Source organism: Pinus tabuliformis, chromosome 4_2 (genome assembly GCF_031772625.1).
Source record: "Pinus tabuliformis cultivar Carrire ecotype Pingquan chromosome 4_2, CPIR1, whole genome shotgun sequence".
NCBI classification, from domain to species: domain Eukaryota; kingdom Viridiplantae; phylum Streptophyta; class Pinopsida; order Pinales; family Pinaceae; genus Pinus; species Pinus tabuliformis.
Genome location: NC_142304.1, coordinates 682,228,851 through 682,249,547, shown reverse-complemented (window position 1 = coordinate 682,249,547; position 20,697 = coordinate 682,228,851).

Below are 20,697 nucleotides of genomic sequence, written 5' to 3'. Positions count from 1 at the left end.
ATTATCAAATTAATAAGCACTTATTATAAAGAAATCAATGTTTTGTAGTTTAAAGCATACCTTTGTTCCTTGACAAACCTTGTCTTGGGATGTCCTCTTCCATACACCTTGAGGATATAACAGATGTTTTACAACAGACCCTTGAAATGTTTTCTTTGTACTAAGCCAAGATCTTTTATACCTGTAATACATACTTACAAGCAAACCATGTGATACCAAGAATGTGATTCAACTTCTTAAGTTAGATTTTCTACATAATCATGGAGGAGGGAATCTTATGATAAGTTGTTCATTCTTTCTAACATCAGTAGGACCTTTTATTTGACATCCTAGATTACATGTAAACCCTAAAAGATAAGGATGTAAGTTATCTAGGGATTTCAATCTTCATCCTAGTCTAGCCATAAGTAAGAATCATTCAATATTAGATATATTGCAAATCTAAAAAATCATGAACATACGTACCTTGTGATTGCATACTTTTTAATTTGATAACTTATTAGACTTTTTGTAGTAACAATACTTACTTGGTTCCTTGGAATATCAATTTCATCTTCCATAGGACATACTTCAGATTTTTTATGATGTGAAACAGTTCATTAAGGTGCCTTATACTTTGGTACTTCAGTCCTGTGATGTCTGAGTTCTCTTTAATGTGATAAGATCAAATTGAAGTAGCATTGAACCGAGGGAGCACAATATCGAATGTGGAAGCATACTAGCAAAATAGAGCATGGGAGCATTACATCGAACTAAGGGAGTGTCAAACTGTGGAGGCATAAAGAACATTTTTATACCTTATCCAAGTTCTTTGTAATGACAACAAAACATTTTTTTTATCCAAACTTGTTATCTTTGAGATCATATCACTTCAATGGCACCAAGACGAGTTCTTTGTCACTGTGGAGGCATCTAGATTTTTTCTTTCTTTGGTTGCACCGAATTGAAGAGATCATTAATCAATCTGAACTCCTCCACTATAACAATACTGAAATGTAAGCCATGTCTGAAGGATGGATGAACGATTTCCAAAGCTCCATTTTCTGAAGTGACCGAATTGTCTCATTATGCATTTTAGGATGCCTTTTTGAATTTCTTTAGTCTTGATCTTTGTACCCAAGTGATTTTCAAATTTCCATTGATCATAGCTCTAATGCCATGTTGGAAAATCCATAGAGATGGCAGTCAAATGTTTTTCCTCATTATGACATTAACTTGTGATGTTTTTCATTATTAGTATTAGATCTTTTAATTATCTTTTCTTATCATCAAGATTAATGCCAAGCAACAAATAGATGAGAACACAAGATGTAGGCACGCTTCTAGGGAGAAACCCCCTCGAGGGGAAAACCCAATCACAAATTCTTCCTTCAGTAGATTCAAAATGAGATTACTAAGACCCTTACAAACTAGACTAGACTCCCTCCATCAAGTCATCCTTCATCTCTAAGTTTGAACCATGTCACTATATGAGCACCAAGTCCTTGTCACTGAGAGGGTACTAAATCCTTGTTTATGTGGCAACATTGAAACCTTATCACTGTCATCAAACCTTGTATCGAACCTTAATTCATTGAGACAACATCGAGATCTTCACCACATCGAAACCTGTGATAACATGATACTAAATTATTCTACCAAGACAGTGGCACTGTGGTAAGACTTCATTTCCGCAATTTACACCGAAATATACTAACACTAAGATGACAACGAAACTATAGTAACACTGAAAATACTTTAGTGTGATCGTGACCGAGACTTCATCACCGAAACTTCTCTGAAATGCGAGGTTATGAATTGGTGTAATGCGAAGTTCCCAGGTTTGTATATATAGTAGTACGTCCATAGCAAATGAGCGGGCATGATAATCATGAACAATTGCGTCTCCAATTTATGGTTAGGATGACTTGAGTTCTGTTAAGTGAACCCGACTTGAAGATAATCTATTTGAAGTTGACTTGAAGACTTAGAGTTGGTGACTTGCCGAAGATGATGACTTGATGGAGGAGTATTTGACCCAACAATAAATGAATTTTTCAATAACCTAAATCCTACAATGGAGGCTTGACCTATAATTGACCCAAGCACAAAACGTGCTTTTGACAGATATATTACGTTTGACTCAAGTAGACTGAACCTAGTTACATTCCAACACTAATGAGCTTTGCTTTGTACTTGTTACTCCTGAGGCTAACTGGAAACCCTAATTATTCAGGGTATAACTCTTTTTATAATTTACGATTTAATCTCTCTAGTATCTTGCTCAGGCCATAATAGAAATTGTACTCACACATATACTTCTTTTACACATTCATTCTTACCCCAGGAGCAATTACAAGCTTGAATTCTATACAAATTTGACACGTGACATATGCAAACAATAGTTAAAGATGCCCATCAAATATTTCACAGTTTTCTTTAAAAGAAATTAACACACAAATCACACAAAATTTCTTCTAATTACAATAACATTAAAAAGTCTTTGCAGGGATACTTGCTGTAAAAATATTCCACTAAGAAGATCTCTCCTGGTAATGATGTCCAGTCTCCCCTGAGCTTCCTCCTCTTCACATAGTTTGAAAAATCCTGTATTTGAGGTAACATGTACCTAGACCTCAGGACTAAAACAATCCAGTCCAATATTGTACTGTGAAGGATCGGTGAAGGGTTCCACTGGCTCTAAGTCCACCTCAAGAACACCTTAGTCTCGTGGCATCCTGCCACCTTCATAATATGCCACCTTCATAATATGCCACCTTCACAACGTCTTGTGCAACGTATTAGCTTTAGTTCTCCCTTCTCTCTCCATCCTCCATCCTTTCCTTGCTATCCTTGGATTCTTCTCCTTTTTCCATTCATATGGGTTTTTTTCCATCTATAAGAAGAAAGAACACTGATAATTGACTCTAACTATCTCAGGAATTAAAGATTCATTATTTATTTATTTATTTTAGTCCACAACCATGACCCTCCAAATTAGATCATCATTTCCTTTATTTTAAATAAAAAGTTTTATACTATACCTTTTCTATCTAATCATAAGTTACCGAGTCACCTAAGGTAAAAATAACTAACATTAAAACAAATATTCACAACATTGACCTTCCAAATCATCATCATTTCCTTCATTTTAAATACAAAGTTTTCTTCTATACCTTTTCTATCTAATCATAAGTTACTGAATCACTTAACGTAAAAGTAACTAACATGAAAACAAATATTCACAACAGTGACGTGTTACAATAAATCCTTTACATTTTATAAATTCAACTTATTAATATAAATTCAACATGTAAAAATGTTTACAAGCTTTCTTACATTACACCTACACATCTATCCTATACTGGGCTATAGAGGGCCCCTCGGTGCAATAACTAGTCTAGATCCATGTTAACTCTGGATCTATCAAGGGTCGAAAGGATGTCTCAAGGTTCAAACTGTTTGCACCTTGAACTTAATTTGAGGGAGTCAAAATGCTTTAATAACATAATATAACAAAATCTCTCAAGGTTCAAACGGTTTGCACCTTGAGAAATTTGATCTCTCTCAGAGCTTGATAGATACTTAATTTGACGGACTCAAAATGTTTTGATAACATAATATAACTGGACATTACAACGACTCTTCCATACTAGGATGGAGAATGTCTCTTGGCCAAAAAATGTAATAAATTTAAATTAAAAAAAATAAATATTTATAAAATATTTTGATTGTGTAATTTGAGATGGATTTTGGGCACTTGGTATTGATGAGCTCGGGTATTGGCCCATGGTATGGTAAGGTTAATAATATCCATGGTAAAGTGGGGTGAGTATCCATGGTTAAAAATCTTGTTAATAGTAAGTATTATTTTGATTGTGAAATAAGGGATGGTTTTTGGGCATGTGGTATTGATGAACCATGTATTGGCCAATGGTATGGTATGGTTTGGTTAATAATATCCATGGTAAAGTGGTGGTGAACATCCATTGTTAAAAATCTTGTTATATTGTAAGTATTAAGTTTTTTGTATGCTTATTAATGAAATGTACATATAGTTACAAAAATATTATTTTAATTTATATGGTGAAATGGATCTTAATTTGTAGCTACTATTTATATCTTATATATTTTCATGTGATAGAGGTGTAGATATATCTCAAAAGTAATTATAATATTTTTTCTTTTAAATTTAATTAAAAATGTTATAAAATTAAATACAAATAAAATATTTTGAGTGTGAAATGAGAGATGATTTTTGGGCGTGTTGTTTTGATGAGCCATAGTATTATAACAAAGCCTATTTACAAGTTAATAATATCTATGGCAAAGTGAACTAGAATATATACATGGTTAAACATATTGTTATATTGTAAGCTTATGTGCTAATTAATTAAATTCAATATGGTTATATAATCATTATTATATTTTATAAGGTAAAATACATCTTAATTTGTTGTTGCTACTTATATATTTTAATGTAATATGTATATTATGATTTTTTTAATCTAAAAAGTAATTTGTAATCTTATTAATAAAAACAAAATTACAATATAACAAATTTGAATTTTATTATTTTTATTACTTTTAATTTTTGCACCTAGAGACATTCTACAACCGAGTATGGGGGTAGATCTCACGTAAAAAGCTTAAACACTTAAACCTAAACTTAATGTTTAACATTCAACATTTTTAAACATAATGTTTAAAGTTTAACATTTTTAATCTAATTTAGACCCTATTTAAAAATCAATCTAATTATTATTATTTATAAACACAATATAAATTTAAAATATAAAAAGTTTTAAGAACAATAAAAAAAAGTGTATGGTAAATAAATAAAAATATAAATAAACCATAGTTATGGTAAATAAATAAATTTTTTTAACTGGAGAGGTATTGTAAATAAATAAAACTATAAATAAACTAAAGGTATGGTAAATAAATAAAACCTCTTTTTATATTTACTCCATAAACCTCTTTATATTTACAAACTCAAAAAAAGGCTTTACTTAGGTGAAGCCTATGGGCCAAATACCATGGGACAAATAATTATTAATACCATGGGCCAAATACCATATTTACAAAAGAGGTATGGTAGATAAATGAATATAAAAGGGATATAAAGAAGTATGGTAAATAAAATAAAAATATATCAAATAAGATTAGAAATCAACATCTAATTATATACCAAGCCTATGGGTCAAATACCCTGAACCAAATTACTATTAATACCATGCAAAAAAACATTATTAACCCTAATATTAATATTATTATTATTAAATCTAATATTCATATTAATATATTATAATCCCAACCTAGATCCATCTTAACTCCGGATCTATCAAGGGTTGAGAGGAATCAAATCTCTTTAGGGGTAAACCTTTCCTCAAGTTTTGCACTAAAAAAGACCTTTGCACCTCGAGAAATTTGATCTCTTCTGCACTTTGTAGATATGGAGTTAAAATAGATCTAGTTTGTTTAATTTCCCTCTTTAAATAGACTCTATTCCATATGAATACCATAGTCCAATACAATACGATTGGCCATTTGTATTTTCATTATTTCATTATTACATCGAGAGACGCTCTACATCCCATTATAGAGGTAATGTGCAGATGTAATATAAGAAAGTTTGTAACTTGGGCTCTATATTAATTTTAACTAACATGTAATATAAGCATTTACATGTTGGTTGAAATTAATATAGAGCCCAATTTACAAACTTTCTTATATTACATCTACATATTACCCTATAATGGGATGTAAAGAGTCTCTCAACCCAATAATGAAAATAAAAATGAACAATGGTATTGAGAACCCATGGTATTCATGTGGAATATAATCTATTTAAAGAGGGAAATTAAACAAACTATATCCATCTTAACTCGAGTGGACAGGATCACTACATTTATCAAGCGGGGAGAGGGATCAAATCTCCATATATGCAAACATTTTTTAGAGTGAAAAGAGATTTGATCACCAGATTTACCAAGTGCAGAGATTTACCAACCCGGGAGATGGATCAAATCTTCATATATGCAAATATTTTTTAGAGTGAAAAGAGATTTGATCACCAAATTTACCAAGTGCAGAGATATACCAAGCTGGGAGAGGGATCAAATCTTCATATATGCAAACATTTTTTTAGAGTGAAAAGAGATTTGATACCTCTTGCCACTTGGTAAATCCAGAGTTAAGATGGATCTAGATTTACCAAGCAGGGAGAGGGATCAAATCTCCATATATGCAAACATTTTTTAGAGTGAAAAGAGATTTGATCCCTCTCCCCATATATGCAAACAATTTTTTAGAGTGAAAAGAGATTTGATACCTCTGGCCACTTGGTAAATCTAGAGTTAAGATGGATCTATACCGGTGTAGTCAATGCTTATGATTTGCTTATGATTTGCTTTTGATGCTTATTATATATTCATGCCTTTCAACATTTACAGTGGTAGTTGAGATAAAGGGTTTAAGATTTGTTTAAAAGTAGTTATGCATTTTTTACTTTTTCAATTTAATTTAAAAAATATTATAAACATAAAATAAATTAAAATATGCACAAAATATTTTGACTATGAAATGAATTATAGTTTTTTGGTATTGATAAGTCAAGATATTGATCCATAGTATTGTAACAAAACCTATTTAAAAATTAAAATTTCTTAATAAAATAAGAGAGAATCTCCATAATAAAATATCTTATATGTTAACTATCACTATTACTTTGGTTTTCCAATATTAACTTGTCAAATAATTTACTAAAAATTATGGTAAGTCAACTCCATCAACTAGCTAATTGAAATTTACAACATAAAAGTCTCTTTGCACCACTAACATAAGAAAATAACATTAACAAGAGGAAAAATCTTTTTGAGATCTTCTTGTCACTTAATTTTCCAAAAAGAAGAGGCAAAAGTAAGAAAAAACTAAATATGAGTTTGGAGATGCATTAAGCAGTAAGTAAAATCCAATTTGCACCTAAATAAAATATACACCCTAGGCATTATAAGATGAAAGAAATATTAATAGGAATGTTAGTAATATTATACGCTAAATAGTTTTTAATATAAATATTAAATATGTAAATTAATTTTACGCATGAATATTAATAATATATTAATACTTGATATTAATAATATATAATATATTACTAATATTAAGTTAATATTGGATATTTGTAAATTTATGAAACGAAGTTTTATATTTAATTTATATGAGTATTAATTTTAAATTCAAATATTCCTTTGAATCTCGTATTGGATTTTATAGGTTTTGAACTAGAAAGGATGGGGCCACATCAATGTTTAGATTGAGTTTAGTATTGGATTTTATAGGTTTTGAATTCGAAAGGGTGCGAGCCACATCAATGAAAGCTGGTTTGTGGTCTCTAAAAGGTGATTTCATAGGTTTTGAACTAGAAAAGGTGTGGGCCACATCAATGTTTAGATTGAGTTTAGTATTGGATTTTATAGGTTTTGAACTCAAAAGGGTGTGAGCCACATCAATGAAGACTGGTTTGTGGTCTCTAAAAGGCTATGTTAGGTAAGAATTTATACCTAACACATTTTTTAATTTATTTGGGTTTTGACTTGCCTTCCTTTGATATGACACTTAGAAATGGGGTTTTTCCTTTTCAATATCATCTAGTCTAGTCAATATTTCTATTTCACTCACAAAGGTTAGATATAATGCCCTTGTCATGCAAATTCAGCCAGAAGCTTTAGTTACTTGGTTAAATTTTCAAAGTCATTATTGTCATGGATCCCTAATCAAATTTTCAGGTCATGGATTTTCAATCCTTTTGGCAGAGATTTTGAGAATGTTTAAATTGAATAAGAGTTTTTAAATATTGGTCAGTTCTCAAATTTGAAATTCTATTTTTTTTAACATATTTGAGTGTAAATAAAAATTTATGCAAACTTTATGAGTGACTCTCTTTATCCCTAAATAATTTTTCCGGCAATCAAAACAAGGCCGCATAGCTAGCGTTCCATGCCACTTAGTTTAATAAAATATTTTAATGTCATGATGTGTTGTATTCCAAATAAAAATAAAATTGTAAAATGGGTTATATGAATATTTGTTTAACTTTTTTTATTAATTTTTTTAATATAATTAAACCAATTTTTTTGATAGATAAATGTTATATATATATAATTGACATTGAAGAGGATGATAACAAGTTAATAATTATTTATTTAATATTGAATGATGACATTTTTTTATATAATGCTCATATTATTCATATTATAGTACACATATTATGTCATTAGAGTATAGATTGATGTAATGAGAGTTGTACAAATTGTACACATGTTCTTTTTACATTTTTTTTTCAAATTTATATTTTTTAAATTATTTTTTTGTAAATTAAAAAATAAAACCCATAAAAATTGTCTATTCAATACTTTACAATGAGAAAATAGAATTTTTGAATTTAATTACAAACTATTTGGGGTTATGGTAAATAGTAATTAATATATGATGTTATTTTTCAAATTATTTATATTAATTGTGCATAGTAATTAGTAATATAGTACAAAATAAATAATTTGTTTCTTTAGGTCCGATAGACCAATGTTTGGCCTCAGCGTACGTTAACCATCATAAAGTACACAAAAGTCAATTCTTGCCATCATTACACAATAAGAAAGGAGACATTTTTTTTTGTTTGCTAAGTAAGATTAATCTATTAAGAAAGGAAAAAAGCTATTTACAGAGTGATACTCGCTGTACAGAAGAACTCTAAGATTGCCCCAACAGAGGGGAAACCAGTCTGATAGTACAGATATTACAAAAAAGAGTGCATCATTGAACATTTGCCACAGTGTTCTGGGCATTGCTAAAAAAAACTTTAAACCAGCAATTCGTCCTCCAGGGAATGCCTACCTCAGCTAGCCGAAGAACTCTAAGATTGCCCCAACAGAGGGGAAACCAGTCTGATAGTACAGATATTACAAAAAAGAGTGCATCATTGAACATTTGCCACAGTGTTCTGGGCATTGCTAAAAAAACCTTAAACCAGCAATTCGTCCTCCAGGGAATGCCTACGTGGACAAAAAAGAAGCTGAACCAAGAGTTAAAAGAAGTACCACCTGGCATTGGTGCTCTGGTTGATGAACTAAGAAAAGAGACATTTTAACCCGTCATATTTAAAATAAATAAAAATAAATTTAATTTCAAAATATTAAACTTTAAATAGATTTTAAATATTTTTAATCAAAAAAATGAAAAATGAAATAGGTTATATCATGCAAACTACAAGTGTAATAAAAAAAAAGCAAAAACAAGCTACAAAGTATAATAAAAAAATAAATAAAAAAGAAAGACTTTCCATCTCACTCAACATTCAAATCCAGCACCCAAGAAGCCACTTCCAAAGTTAATGCAGTAAAATGGGTTTTGGAAGGTATAAAAATGATAGATTCACAATTTGGTAGTTAATTTGGGTTAATTGAATGCTCTCAGCATGTAACAATACAATTTTTTCCTGCCCTAAAAGAATGAACTCATTTTCACTCCCAAAATTAATGCAGTAAAATGGGTTTTGGGCGGCATAAAGACGATAAGTTCACAGTTTGATAGCTAATTTGGATTACGGGAATGCTCTCAGCACAAACGACATTATCGGGCCTGGTAACAAAAGTTTTTCTACCCAAAAGAATTAACTCATTTTTGTTTTCAGGTTTTGTGTGGGCGCGCGCGCAAGAGGCCGAATTAAAGGAATTGTAGATCGAGGGTTTCGTTTCCAGGTTGTATGCATGTGAAGCGGTGTTTGAGTGTTTATCAGCTTGGAGGAATGACAAGGGCCTTCGGCTACCATGACACGCTCCAAAATTTGAGGGTTTATTGAGCAAGAAAAGACTTATTTGGTGCGCTTCGGAGCTCTTAAAGAAGGCGGCCATGAAATGTGCAGATCTTTGACGGTATTTTGATTTTCTTACGAAGATACATAAGGAAATTAGATTAAGTAAAGAAGGGAGAAACCATCAACCGTAGGAGATTTCGTGTGGATTGAGCGCGGTTAAGTTGCTATTAGGCAGCAGCGCAACGGAACCTGTTTCGTCGAACGGTGTTGAATGGGACGCGAATCGAAAGTGGTCCGGAGATTATGAAGAAACGGCCAAGGAACTGCAGATAAGAAGTGCTAAAGTCATGACGGAAGGCGGTTAAATTGCCATGGCTTCTGAACACAAAAATATCGGAAAGAGAAGATCACCTCTCGCAGATTGTACAAATACTCCGCCCTTATCCAGACCTCGAAGGGCCTGCGGTGCCTATGCCTCCCCCACTATCGACGCCCAGTTCACCCTCAAACGTTCTGCGGACCCCGAGAACCAGTCGAACGACGTCGAGAGCACAGCCACCCCGGCATGCCACCTGACAGAAAACAGCAGTTCCGATCAGAACTTTAGTACCCCGCAGACGGTTTTGCCGGCTGTGGACTCTTCTCCGCTCCCGAAGGAGAACGAGAACGAGAGTTTCACCGATTTCAGGGTTTACAGTAAACGCCGCCGGTCAAAGGGCAGGGCTTTGGAGACATTGTCATCAAGTTGCCCACCTCTACGGAGGCCTTCTAGTGACAGGTACGGCCTCTGGATTTACTATTATGTTCTTTGAAATCTTATTTAGGGTTTTATGTATCATCGAGGTTTAAAAACATAGAGAATGTATTCCTTTGCAACAAATGTACCAATCTCAAATTCACATGGATCCCTGCCTGTTGAGCTGTCTCGACGAACTTGACTAGATCAAACAATCCTCAAATTAGTGAGTGCCTCCTTTTTATTTCATGCCAATTACAGAGTAAAGTATCAGTCACATCAATGATTTGTTCCTTGGCCCTGGCAATCAGAATCTGGCCATATCATTGGGACAATTCGGGGGTAGTGAATGGTAGCGAAGTGAACTTCACTGATTGAACTATAAAAGCTTGGCTAGTCAGAGAAATCTGTCGACACCCTTGAGATATTCACAACTGTGATTTTATTCGCAAGTCTGTTTGTTTGCCCTAACCTAGTTTTGTCACTGCCCTGGTTTTGAATGTCCTAATTTGCTTTCAATTTTGTACCATAGTGGAGATGCTATCAATCTGCGGTAAAATTTTTGAGAGATTGATTAACATTACAACGTATAGGCACTAGGAAACTTGAGCTTGTGTATGTACAAAAGGCACAAAAGGCATCCTTCCAACTAAAATTGAGATTTCTTCATTTGGCCATTTGTTTATTACTCTTTTGTTACCTTTTCTAGTTTGTTTGCTGGTTTATCCACTGAAAGTTGAATTAAGATGGCATGTATTTCTTCATTAATAATTCAAACTCTCTCATGAGTAAGGAGAAATCAATGATTCATTCATTGATTAGGTGTTGCGTTTCCCTCAAGATATCCAAGAAACTATTTAACCCAAAATAAACATCTATAGGATTGGTTGTTGATGTGACATATATTTGGTTAATAAAGCACTTTGGTTTGAAATGATCACATATGGTGATTGTCTATTTCTCCCTATGCATACGTTGAACCTTAGCTAAAGGCTATTTAGGCTTGCCCATATAGCATTAAAGTGCCATCAAGCCTTATCAAAGTTAATTGCTTGCTTTTATTACTATATAAGAACTCAATATTTGGCCATGGACCAAAGCTTGGACCACCCCCTCGCCCCCCTCCCCCAAGTTGTTGTTAAATACAATATCCATGTGTAATAATCAAGATGCCGAAGTAGCTAGTCTCCCCAGTAAATTCTTTGATCCTTGGACTTCTCCCAAGAACGGGATGGTAGACATTCCTGAGGACATATATAGTTTAACCACAAGCAAATACACAACATATGTCATAAACATTCAGGAAGAATAATTTGGAGATAACATACACATCCTTAAGCAACCCATGGCTCACATGAAATAAAATCTTATGAATCAAACACTATTTATGGCCAGGCAAAACTACCCAATCATACCTTCCCAAGGTTCACATCATCTCGTCATCTCATTCAATGACTAAATAACAATTGAGTTTATGAATAAGTATAATTTTCACATTCAAAATTGTCATAATTTTATAATCCCCAATATAAAAATAGTTGTGGCCAGAAGAGGGAAGAGTAGAAAACCATTTCATAGACACATTATCCTATGTCTTTGCTTCATGACTAGAACTAAGACCAGTACAATTCATCAACATGGATAGCGCTTTATAGGTTGAAATTGAAATCATTAGGACTATCATGGATATTCTCCTAGGACAATTTATCACCAAAGCTACCCAATCATACCCTCCCAAGGCTTACATCATCTCGTCATCACATTCAATGACTAAATAACAATTGAGTTTATGAATAAGTATAATTTTCACATTCAGAATTGTCATAATTTTATAATCCCCAAGATAAAAATAGTTGTGGCTAGAAGAGGGAAGAGTAGAAAACCATTTCATAGACACATCATCCTATGTCTTTGCTTCATGACTAGAATTAAGACCGATACAATTCATCAACATGGATAGCCCTTTATAGGTTGAAATTGAGAGCATACGATTTGTAAACTATCGTATATATTCCATTAGGACAATTTATCACATTATATCTTGTTTTATGGTAAAATAATTTATTATGTAGGTTTATTTCCTTAGAGCCCAAATTTATTGTCATTAGTTGAATGCTCAAATTTATGAAAATAATCAAAATATGAAAATGAAAGAAGAAGCAAATGAACACACCATTGAGTTGATGAACATGAGATGCATCTTGGGAAACTCAAAAGGGGTGAATACTCAACTAGAAGGTGAGGCCTATGCTTTTCTCTCTTTTCTTTGGTTATGAAAATGCAAATACAAAGAAAAAGCGACACTCATTATGGAGTTGAATTTGACATTGTGCTTGAATGGCTATTGCAAAATCTCATTCCTCCTTTATAATGCTCTCAAATCCCACTCCTAGATGCTCTGCTCAATTATGAAACAAGTACAATGCTAAATAAATGGAACCCCCTCTCCTCTTAGTGGCCCAATATTTACAACACTGTGGTTCTTTGCATGCCTCAACCTTTAATCATATTAGGTTTTGGACCTTCTAGAATTTTCTTGGAATTCCTTGCATGGCTAGCCCCAAATGTGTGAGTTATGGGGGTATGCGTGGCATCTGATGTGGCATCCACTCGATACCATGGTGGTGAACAGGGTAGGTCAACTTCTAGGAGGCATAAATTCCACATACAAGCTCCAGTTGAGGTAATTTTCGCAATGTTGAAAAGGCCTTGTCTTGTAGAACAATGTTGAGGGGCTGCGAGTTACGCTTGCAAATTTTGACCTCCAAAAGTAGCATTTGATGCTTCAAAATGGTTGTGGAAGGTTCTAGACCCCAAATCTCCAAATTAGGGCTGACCATTAAAATAGGACGTGCAAGTCAATTCCTCTAATTATTTTACCTTGAAAGAACCAAGATATATGACACATTATAATTGTTGAAAATAGTAGTAAGAAAGGTCCTTCTTTGACTTGTGCCTTAGTCAAAGAGACCACGCAACAATTTTTCCTTAACATGCACGAGTTCCTAAAAGTTAGGATGAGTTCGTAAAATTTAGGACGAATTTCTAAAAATTATGGCGAGTTCCTATAAGTTAGGACAATTCATGAAGCAGTTTGATTGGTATACAAAAGTGGAAGGCTTAGTTTGTTGTCTTTTAGTGCGAGTTATTTTTGGGGAAAGACAAATGAGTGAGCCTCAAGTTCTAAATTAAGGCAGGACAAGTTGCATGATGTAGTTAACTCATTGATCACTAGTTTGAGTTCCAAAAGTAAAACTTGCCAGAATTAGCTAATTCAAATTGCTTATAAGGAGGACGTAGGCACCTTTGATATTCATTCTTGTATGCACGGGTTGTGTGTGTGAGAGCCTTGCAATGAGAGCGTGCTCTTGGAGCAACTAATATGCAGCGCATAGAGAAACTTCTTGCATCTATACGTGTTCTAGGATTTAGGAGGTTTTTCCTAAATCATAGGAGTCTATTCCAGTGCTAGGAAATAGGAAGAAACAAGTTGCAAGCAAGGAGTAGAGGTAAAGGTTGCGGGCAAGGTGTTTCTAGCTAGTGTTGATGTGAGAAACAATGAGTTTTCAATTGAAACAGTGGTCTTGTATTTGATCTAATTACTCAGAACTCTATCAATAAAATCTACAACAAGTAGAGGGTTTTCCTAGTTGGGTTTCCCTAAAATAATTCTATATTTGTGTGACTGTGTCTTTATCTTTGTGATTATTCCGTTGCTTATCTATTGTCAAGAAAATTCTGTGTCTTGGTGAAAGAACATTTAGTTTCATCATAGCAGTTGCAGGATTCTCAAGGAAAATTAACATGGTATCCTTGATGCCCTAGTTGAGACTTATCTCCTATGCAAGAACAATTCGATAAAACAGTCCCTATGCGGTCTAGTTTAGAGAAGAAAAGAGGCCTAGACCTAGTTCAAATCATGGAAAGAAAAATGGGTGTTGGGACTATAGGTTGGAATGTCTTGAAGTGGAGGTTAGTGGGCAAAATCAAGGAAACGATGAAGGTTTGTTCATAGGTGATGAAAAGTAGTGCTTGACAACCCTAGATCAGTCAAGGTGTTGACTACATGTGCGTAGTTTTGGAGGCTTGAGAAGAGTGACAAAGGAGCTGATGTGTCACATTGAAAGGGTTGGTTTGCAAGCCTTGAGATTGTCATTTTTGGAGTAGCCAAGAGACAACAAGAGGGCAGTTTGGTGAAGCCCTAGCTCAGTGAATGCAGGAGGCATCTCACTGATAATAGGGTAGTTTGGTGAAGCCCTAGCTCGTTGAATGCAGGGAGGCATGTCACTGATAAGAGGGCATTTTGACAAAGACCCTAAGAACATGATCTTTGGAGCAACCAAGGACATTGTTTGTGGGCAACTTGGAAGTCCCTAAGAACTAATGATCTTGAAGGAGCAGGAGAGCAAATAGTGGGTAGTTTGAGTAGCTTATGTTCAGTCTTCTTGGAGTAGCCAAGAGAGATTGATAGTGGTAGATTTGATGGCTGGAGATGCAAGCATTTTGAAGTAGCAGAAGTTCCAGTGATCAGCAGAAGAGAAGGCAAAGCACCCGCCAGATGTGTTCAAGGAGCATCCTTCCACATGACTGGGAACAAGAAGAGTTTCAACCATCCAAAGGAGAGGGACATGCAGTTTCAGATTGAGCTAGGAGATGATAGTGAACATGCAGCTAGAGGAGTTACTACCCTCAGTTTTTAGAGGGAGTCAAGTAATCCTATTCATCTCAAAGATGTTCACTATCTTCTAGGATTGAGGCAAAATCTTGATTAGGTAGCTACCCTTGAGGACAAGGATATGATATCATCTTCAATAGAGGTGAGGCGTGTTGAGAAATCTAAGGCATTAGGTGAGTTAAGTTCTTCCAATTGATTTCTCTTAACTTTGACAATCTCTTGTGATAGTTCTTCTTCTCGATTTATTATGTTCATCAAGTCAAATGCTAAACAATGAAGATCACAATAGGGACACAAGATGTAGGCACAAGGCCAGGGCAAAACCCCTTAAGAAGGGGAAAACTGTTAATTTTAGGCAACAATGGTATGTTCTATGCTTTAGAGCAATTTTAGTTCATTTTCTTTATTAGCCAACATGATAGTAAAATGCAGATAGAACATAAACATAAATAGTAGAAGACAAGCCAAGGCAAGAGGACACAAGATGTGGCACCAACCAGGGACAAACCCCAATGTGGGGAAACCCTTGATCAATTCTTCTTTAGTCTTCAATAGTTCAACAGAGAGAGATAGATAGCACAATTTACAAATTTGATAATTTATAACAGCAGCAAAAGAGCCCTAACTAGAAAAGTCAACACTGGTCAACATGGCATATTTGACCCTCAACAAATCAGTCAACTTCAGTGAACTTCGGCTTCCAAACAACAAGATGAATCAGCCCTCAAAACAGTCTAAAATCAGCCCAGTCAAAATCTGGTCAAACAGTCAACCTGCAGTTAGCCCTAGTCGCAGTCAATGCTGGTCAAAGTCAACGGATTGCCTTGATTTTTGTGCCCAGAAATGCAGCCTGCCCAAATAGAGATAACCCTCGCAAAAACGCAGTCAAAGGAGGTCAATGCTTGTTCAAACTGTCCAGAAATTTAGTCTCCTAAAATTTCAGTCTCTCGAAATTTCGGATGTGTGGAGAGAGAGAGGCCCAGAAATCTGTACCCAATCAATGAGGAGAGAGAGAGAGAAGCATGAAGACGAGTGTGTCCAAATGAGGCTATGTATCATGTATTTATAGCAAAGAGGATGAATAGACGTGATTGTTGGGCTTCTGAGCCTACATAAGTTTGTTGGCTGACCTTGACAATTTGTCCATAATCAAAATAAATTCATAACTTCATTTGTACATGTGGAATCAGATGATCTTTAGATTGATCCTCCGAGAGGAATCCAAGAAAAATATCAGCTGTCATAAATAAGATGATCCATGTGGAGTTTGGCCCTAGTTGCCAATTTTAACAAAAACCTAGTCAACTCTTTCTGTAGTAGATTAAATCATGTTGAGACACACTTGACCCTTTGACTAAAAAAACAAAGTTACTCCAACGACCAAATCAATTCCTTCTTCATTTGTCTCTACAACCAAGGTTCTTGGCTTCTTCTGTAAGCTTCAAAATTTCAAACCTCCTCCTGTAATAGCCTCGACCCTCCTGCTTTTGAAATCTCGGCCTTCCTTCTGTGATACCCTCTGTTACTAGTAATCTCGACCCCTCCTGTAATCATCTCGGCAACAAGGAACTTCGACCTCCCTGTAATTATTTCTGCAACTAAAATTTTCGGCTTCTCTATAATAGTCTTCTATAGATAAGATTCTCAACTTCCTTTTCATTTCTTGGACCCTGTAATAGTTTCTCTTGCTTTTGGACGAATGCTTGTCTCGAATGGTGAAATACTAAGCTATTTATACTTGTTGGTCACTGTGCTTTTGAGCCGACATGAAAAATTGACTTGAACCTGACTTATTGGCTTGTAATAAACGCCGACTTAATTCTCTTTTATTTGGAGGCCAACTTTGAAGGATGAATGATAATCCTTTTGGGAGAAAAAGCTTGGATGAGTCCATACTAGGCCAGTTCCCTATAACTCGGGGTGCCATTTTGGGGGGTGGAGAGGGAACAATTTTTTATAATCTTTTTAATTGAACTAAAGTTTCTCTCACCCTAAACCCTAAAGGCACACTTCATTGGTGAGTTGTGAGGAATTGAAGCTTTTGGAGTCACAAGCCAACATTGAATGATAATATAAAACATTGATCATTGTGAGTATTTGGTGTTTTTGGAGTTGTAAGGCAACCTAGAAAGGGAATCATAAAGAAAATGAAAAATTTTACTTAAATTTTTTATATTGTCATTAATTGTTTCCAAATGTTTGAGAGAGGTTCTAACATCATCAAACCCCATACAATGAAGAATTTCACATCTCATCCAAAATTCAATACACTAGCAGTTTTCAGAATTCCAGCAAATTGAAGAAGGTGCCAAATGTCCCCTTGCTCCTTTGCTACATGCCACCTGTTAATGTAGACCTATCAAAAATAGACATGCAAAAAATATTTTCCCCATCTCATTAAAAAGAGGAGTTCCAAAGTGTTAAAATAATTGCTTTGATAACTAAAGATAAGACTCAATACATATTCCATCATGTTGGATGATATTGAACCAACCACAAAACAGGTGAAGGAGATTCATTTGGTAGAATTGGATCCTAATATTGATGACTTGGGGTGGATTCATTTGGATTTAGATCTAGGAGTAGCCCTTGGCATGAGAGGCACTAGCTCATGCCAAGGGTCCCATTTCCAATAGTGGTGATGAGTTTGATGATTGATCATGTTGATCAATGATATGTAATAGGCTAGTAGCTTTTAATATGTTGTGTTTTGGACTTTAGAGGCTATTGAGATCCTTGTTGATTATGCATTTTGTTTCAAATATGTATTGCACTTGTCGCCATTGTGATATATTCACCCTTACATGGTATATACATGAACAAACTTCGCATATTTTGTCTCGAATGGTTTTGAATTTTTAAAATTATTTTTTTGCATTAAAATTTTAATATTTTATGTAGTTTTTAGTAAACCAAGTCATAAAATTCAAACCGGTTTGATTCCAAGCAGAGTTTATGTTGAGTCCAAGCAAACCCTTGACCAATTCAGAGTCGAGTTTGAGTGCACTCTCGACCAATTCCGAGGCCGAGTTCGAGTTTTAGAACATTGACTTGGCATTGGTAGGTAGCAATAGTTGCCATCTTGCAACATGCCGATTGTCAATAAGTGATGTCAACCCAAACTCATAAATCATAATTAAATAGGAATACAATCTATGTTGACAACTATTTTATTTTTCCAAATTAAACCAAGGGAGCAAGATAGCAATACTAATCTAGGTTGTTAAAGGGTATATTGCTTTAAAAGTTGAGGGAAATAAATGTGTTTAGCAGCACTATTTCATTTCACTAGCAAAGGACTTCTGTTTCACATGTTATTTTGCTGTTTCATGCTCAATTAATTTACCATGATAAAGGCAGAATTTAATGACTCATATAACAGAAAATTTGAGCTAGAAACATAGATATGACAGAAGAACAAAACTCAGGATCTCTAAAGCATAAATCTGATCTCACCAAAATGCACACACACACACAAGAATATATGACAGTTTATGAGCAAGGCTCAAGGATAAAATCTCCAAGATGGGGGAGAGCCCAAGAGAAATGAAATTTGTCTATTAAGGCAGATTAAAACAAATTTACAGCAGCAGTGCTACATGCTTTGAAGCAAATGATACTTAGCTATCCCAAGCTTCAACATAAACATCACAGTTCCTTTGATTGCAGTCAACTCTACTCAAGATTCCACGCAGCAGTTGTTGAAAATGTAGTGATGGAAGGTCTTCTAGCTTGTGCCTTAGCCAATGAAAACCTCGACTTACTCTTTCTCTATCATGGATGTGAGTTCATGAGATAGACTTCAGTTATGATGAGTTGATTTCTAGCTTTACTAGAATGGTCATCAAGTTTGCATGCGTAGAGCTGCAGCTTCAGTTAGTTGGAGACTTCTTCAGTTAGACTACAGGATGAGGTGAAAATGACAAGTTGAGTTAGAATGAGTTAAGACTCACTGTGTTGATTGGAGAGAGAGTGAGTTGAGTTCTTAGTTAACTCGCAATCACAACTAGAGAGAATCAAGGAGGAACTTGAGCTAGTTCATTGTTTTAAAAGCCGGTCGGCTCGGAACTGTTTCGGTCGAGTTGGTCCGAGCTGGAAATTTTTTTTGCAACCTGGCCTCTGAACCGGTTCGGCCGAGTCCTTATCAACTCGACCGGGTCACGGACAACAGCCAGTAAACCCATAAAACCGCTTTTTTTAATTATTTTTTTTATGTTTTTGTTGAGTGTGGGGGACTCCTTGGGCTTCCCTGTCTGAGTCATGGGTTTCCCTGTCTGACTCTGATCCCTAGTATTGATATGCTATTCATGGTAACGTTAAATTCTTAAAGTAAAAGTGACATTCTCCTTATTTTCATTTTCATCCTTTTACTTAAATTTTTAACATTACCATGAAATGACTCAGGATGTTTGAGAGTAGTTCCGGCCTCATTGGATTTCATATGGAGAAAGTAGAATTTTAGATTTCATTCAAAATCCAGCAGACTTATCAGTTTTTCAGGATTTCAGGATTGGGGGATTGCAATGTTTCCATTGAATTTTGTCATGTATTAGGGTATGGAACTCGTATTTAATCAAGAGCACCAATCCCTCTATGTACCTTGATGTTAGTGACATTGGTTGTCGAACACCTCTGGGATTCGCTCCCAAACTGGAAGCTTCTGAAAATGTCGCTCCCGCTCCCGCTCCCCACTTTCGCTCCTGCTCCCAAGTAACACTGAGCCAGATGATGTTGGCAACTCTAGCAGTGGCCAGTAGTACTGGTCACAAACTTTTGTTGTAGAGGACATTTCTAGCTTCCTTGGTTATGTGTTTTTGTTTTGATCTCTATATCATCATCGTGTATGTATTGGACAGTGCACTGGGTGCCATTTTGATATAATGGATATATTCATGAGCTTACTTTGATCATATGTTGTCTTCTATCTATATTCTAATGCTGTGTGTTTGGAAACATGAATGAAAATCTTTAAAATTATGTGTTTTTATAAAAAAATAAATATTTAATGTATTTTTTACAACGACTGAGTCATTGAAATCAAGCTGGCCGAGTCGATACCGAGTCAGAGTCAGAGTTGGAGTCGACCCTCGGCCAAGTCGGAGTCGGAGTCGGAGTCGACCCTCGGCCGAGTCGAGTTGGAGTCGGAGTTTTAAAACATTGAGCTAGTTAACCGGGATTCGCTCTAGTTAACTAGCAAAGGAAACTTGTGACACTAATGTGAACTAAAATTCGACTAGGCCTCCTACATACATCAAATTCTATTTATAAAGAGGAGTAGTAGGATGAAGTTACAAGAACATAGGCAATTCTTTGCGTGTGGAGTGTGCATAATTGAGGAGCAATTGTGCGCAAGGATTTGGGAGAAATTGTGCACATGGAAATAGGAGCAAGTGCGCAAGGAAATAGGAGCCGTAGTGCACAGGGAAATAGGAGCCCAAGTGTTGGAAAATTAAGTAGGCAACTATTTAAACAATTCTTCTCATCCTTAATAAT